This window comes from Electrophorus electricus, chromosome 20 (genome assembly GCF_041902795.1).
Source record: "Electrophorus electricus isolate QZ-2024a chromosome 20, ASM4190279v1, whole genome shotgun sequence".
Lineage (NCBI taxonomy): Eukaryota > Metazoa > Chordata > Actinopteri > Gymnotiformes > Gymnotidae > Electrophorus > Electrophorus electricus.
Genome location: NC_137516.1, coordinates 14117132 through 14122465, shown reverse-complemented (window position 1 = coordinate 14122465; position 5334 = coordinate 14117132). Strand labels below are relative to the sequence as shown.

At 40.9% G+C, this 5334-nt stretch overlaps 1 long non-coding RNA gene across 1 annotated transcript; it reads left to right on the top strand.

Annotated features, from left to right (window-relative positions):
• The first annotated feature begins 1448 nt into the window (after positions 1–1448).
• LOC113570081 (uncharacterized) lies at positions 1449–4757 on the top strand. The gene is made up of 2 exons (XR_003409862.3): positions 1449–1589; positions 1730–4757. It is a non-coding gene; the product is annotated as an uncharacterized LOC113570081 (long non-coding RNA).
• Positions 4758–5334: the final 577 nt, after the last annotated feature.

The following is a 5334-nucleotide window of genomic DNA, read 5'->3' as shown; positions in this document are numbered from 1 at the left end:
ATAGAATGTCAATATCAGCATTGCTGGGAAGGTTATGTTTAAGATCACAGAATACAGATCACAGAGTACATGCCCTTTAATGTAACGTACTTTAAAAACATTGGATTACTTCAACATTGTCCAAAACAATGCTTAATTAAGCCAAAGTATTTAAAATATGTTACTCACTTTGATGACATTTAAATCACATTCAATGACGCATTCGGTATTCTGTATTCTGTAGTGAAATACATTTTAAAAGTAATCTACCAAACACTGGGGGTATGCATAATCATACTCAGCCACGTGCCTGCAGAAATAATCAGTGTACTGGCTGTTTAGCCTATGGGAAGCATAGTGTAAATTTTAAAATATATTTTGCTATACTGAATTACAAAATACAAATATCTACATCAGTATTTATTTATTTTTATTCATTTGTTGCATGTGTGTTTGTCAAGATCCATTTGAATGTAGTTTTGCTTATCCTGAATGCAAGAAAGCTTCTGGCACAGACTGAAGGTCATTGCTGCATCTTCACACCTGAGTGAGAGGGTTTGCTTTCCACGCGCACACGCATCCACACCTACTCACACACATTCACACATTCTAAAATGAGAAGCAGGAGAACCATAAGAAAATGCTGAATTTGTAGTAGTCTTCTCACTTTCACTGTTCCTAAATGAAAGAAAGAAAGAAAGAAAGAAAGAAAGAAAGAAAGAAAGAAAGAAAGAAAGAAAGAAAGAAAGAAAGAAAGAAAGAAAGTGCGTCTGTAGCATTAGTGCGTCTGTAGCATTTTGGTGACATTTTGTGAACTGTTTGCCCCTCTACCATAAAAGTCCTTTTCAGTAGAATGTCTTTGTGGTTGTTGATCCATGAACACAACATTTAATCCCAGCCTCTGATCTCTATGTAATGGCCTGGCAGCCATTCCAGCGAGAAGTGCCCTTGTTGTCCAGTGTCTCAGATTAGAAAGGAACGACATGGTTCAGGCAGGGGAGGTAGGACTACTTTCATGTTTTAGGTGTACTGCACTTCATGAAATGTTCGGCGTCCTTTGAAACAAAAAAACATTAACATATTCAGTTCAGTAAGCATAAAATGCTGGTGTATAAAATAGCTCAGAAAGTTACTTCAGGGTGTATAGGTTATGATTAGAAATGCGTTTAGGTTTTACTTAGGCAATTATTGGTTATGTGCAGGTAAAACTAAACTCTCACTACTGTTCAGAATTGTTAACAGATTTGTCAGATTTGTCAAATTGCACAAACAGATATCGTAGATGTGGGGGATATCGCCCGAGGGGAGGTCGCACACACACACACACACACACACACACACACACAGAGGGGGGGGGGGGTGCATGCAGGAAGCTCCCCCGAGAGGGCATGTTTTTGTTTTGTTTTGTTTTTGTTTTTGTTTTTTACAAGGTGCTGGTCAGAGAGTATAGAAGAGAAAGTGGTGAGACCGGATGATCGGTCGTACGGAAAATCTTCGAACGTCAGCCCAAATCAATACTTACGCGCTGGCCGGACGGAGTGCTGGTTTTCCGCAACTCAATGCCAGGCGTGATAACGACCTTTCTCGTGCGGGTCTGGACGGAGGGAGAGGTTAGTGCGTTTTAATCTATCTGCTCTTATCCCTTCCGTCTCGAATCGCCTGAGGATGATGCTGGATATAAGCATGGCTGTGACTAGCGCCGGCCCCACTCGTATCAAATACGAGTTTGTTTTGGTCCCACTTCATATAGGAGTCGCACACCGTGGGTGGAAATCGTCCTCCACAAGGCTCCGCATCACAACAGATGGATGGATGGACGGACGTACTGTACTTCCAGTCGAGAACTCAGCAAAGCCAGAGGAGCTCTCCAGCATGTCCCCCATTAGCGCAATTACTGATAATTACTGTGATCAACCGACCTGTGCTGATGTGAAGAAGTCGGATACAGCCACCGTGTGGAGCTGCTACGTAGGCGTGAAATAACTTTAGCGTCGGAATAGAATTTGTTAAATAATGATCGTCAAACATAGCAATGCTGCCAAACAACTCCAAATTAGATGTTATTGAAAATAAATAAATACTGTAATGTACTGTATTGCTGGATTGTATTAACGTTTACTTAAAAGTAAACGTTTTCGAAATCTTTCACAAATTATGTTCTCAGGTTTATCTTGGCATTGCACATAGATCTAGCTTTCCAGCGAGAACGGCACTGGTGCAGTTTTACACATTAAAAAGGCTCGAATAAGATCCAACTGATCCAAAAATGTGTTTGTCCATAAACATAATGAAGTATCACTTGAAGCTTCTTGACCAGGAAAAAAATATTAACATGTTCAATCAAGTGTTTATAATCTTTGTAAGCTAATTGTGTCTGATTTGGCCTGGTGGGCTTGCAAAACGAATTAGGCTAATTACGAAGAAACATCCTTCGGACTTTTACTACATTAACTACATAATGGTTTTATGTCCATTTTCTGCCTCATGCTTTAGGAATATGCATTTCATTAAAAAAAAATAATCAGACCGGCTAACGAAAACTTACAACATTGTTATATCCCACATATCAGAATTGTCTTTTCACTGATTCTGCCAGTTTGTCATTAGTCCTATTTGCATGTTTAAATTTCAACTAAGGCCGACCTTCCTACAGATTACTTCTCGGTCCTCAGTTTCATGTAAACTTAAAGAGTAGCGTTCAACTAACACAGATGCCGCTGACGACTGATAGGCCGAATGCGGCTCCACTGTGTCGTCTTTCCTCTGCCCTGAAGGGACATTTGGCAGCCAGTGCAGTCCGAAATCTTGCCTGCAACGAGATTCACTAATTAGCTCGGCAAAACAACCAAATTAATAAATGATCACAGAGTTTGCGCTGCGAGCTTATACCAAGGGAAGAGATGATATGACTTAGTCAACTGAAGCAGCCTTAGATTTTTTAAAATCAATGATGTTTCAGGACGACTGCGACGTTGCTGGTGCGAAAGGAGACCTCTCCTGTGTGCCAGTTAAAAGCAGACAGATGCGTTTCTAAATCGAGAGGCGAACTCTCGTGAAAACCAGTCGCTTCTTCATTTGCACTACTGCTCGTCAATTATAAACGGTAAGCGCTGTCACGTCAAGCGCATGTTTATTTCATGAACAGCAACCCTAATGAAAGATAAGAAGTGTTGACAGGCCTGTGAAAAATGAATTACACTCCTCGTTTTCATTCCCTGAGATAACCCGAAACCGAAAATTGCGTTTAAGAAAATAACAGTTCACTTGGACGTGTGGCTTAGATGCCCGGCACACCCTGTCCTGGCATATTTAAATACTCTGGCGATTTTACAGTAGCCTATATTTGAGTCATGTGGTACTTCGATGCAGTTCTATGGATCTGATAACATAGACATAGGATACCTCCAAAATCACATAGTATACTAAATAGCATGTCAGAATGGCTATATTTGCAAACTTAAGTCATTATCCTCACATGTGACACTGATTCAGTCAAGCGTCCAAAATGTGCCCAAACTATTTGCTCACACACATGCTCATAAAATTGTATCGCAGTACATTAGTAGCATGCAGTATGTAGTTTGTGACATTGGATGCAGCCAAAGTGTTGCAAACGCCTACTCCTTGCTGCACGTTTCCAAGCCTCCTGATCCTGTACAACATTCTACCCTGAGCGGAAGCAGGCCAGCCTGAAGCACGGCTGCATGGCAAACAGATGGACCCCCAGTCTGATTCCTCTGCTTCCTCTTTAGCATGGGGGCAGCCTAAGTTAAAAACTGGCTTTGGTCATAATAAAAGTGCAAGGGGGAGGTCAGGTGGTAGCACCATGGAGCTGGAAATGTCCGTTCCTGCTGAGCAGACATGAGGAGCAAACAGTCCCCAGATCCTAGGTTTGGGTTTTCCTCAAGCGGGGAGGCATTGTGCATATTTAGCAATGTAACTTGGGCGGGCAGCTCAAAAAAAATCACGCCACCTATTGACTCATCTGCTGAAACAGACACTACTGCATAACTGGCAGTGTGTGATAGTATCTGGTACACCAGTACAGCTGCACAAGGCAGACAGACATTACACAGAATCCCAAACCAATGTATTTTTTTATTAAACAGTGAGTAAAAGGACTATTGTCAGAACAGAGGCTCAGCTGTAATGAGTGATGTTACCCACCCAAGACTAGACCGAGTTTTCTGGTACCAAACTATTCACATCTCTTTGGCTGGAATTATCATCTGATTACACTAATATACATTTTGTCTGTGCTATTCTTGCTTTCTTTTTTTAACAGTTATCCTTTAAATAGCTGTCCTTTAACACTAATGCACTTGCATTTTCTCAGAGTGTTTCTTATATTGTGCTGTCCCGTCTGAGAGTGATTACTCATACTCATCTCTATTATCTACAGTGAAAACCAGAAGCAATGGTGCAGTTACACAAGTTTTGTTTAGTCAGTTCTGTTTGTTGTAATCTGGCAATTGGATTTGAAATGAAACAATGCTTACAGGTTTATAATGCATATCTTTAGTTCTATTTTGAGGAGTTTTATGTATTAATTACAGCCCTTTTAATAGACAGTTGTCATATTCCAGGGGGATCGTAAGTAATTCAGGGGACTTTAAATTCTCAACACCATTCTGGTAAATCAAGCAGTTGCTACATTAATTCTGAGACTGCATGCTGAGTTTGCTGTTAGTATGATGTAGTGCATATAGAGCTTGTCATTGATACATGATGTGATGGGGGAGGTGAGGTTAAATAAAGTCAGCCAGCTTTGCTCGGTACTTAGTGTCTTCTTCGCGTGTCTCTTGCCTGAGCTATAGCGTTACAAGGACCATCCCTCTTTCTAAAGGCCTATTCTACTCCAAGCTTTTCTTGCGCCGTCACCTCTGCTACAGGTTAATCTTCATCTCATCTGCACGTAAGCCTTTGTGTCAGAACTCTGCAAGCTTGTTGAAGACTTTTGTAGCCACCTAGCATTTCAGTTCTGGAAGCTTAGCAGTGGATTAAGTCTTCCCCTGAACCATCTGAAGTCATGCTAGTGGTCTGTTATCTTAATGATAGCCTAGAATATCCATGCCTACATCCTAAAAGCATGTTGTTGATTTGATTAATGGCTATTATTCTGGACTGGAACCATTCTTCCAGTCATTTGTCACTGTACAATATATTGTTTGCTACTGCTAAGCTCACAACTACATTTGGGCAGGTTAACTATGTGGAAACATTAGATTTTTGACTTACCTAAAGTTTTATTCAGGACTCTGGTTGGCTTATTTTGCTTTCTGCCTCATGATGGCCTGCTTTTCTGTCACAGCAGTTAGAGCTTGGTGATAACACCAAGGTCATGGGTTTGATTCT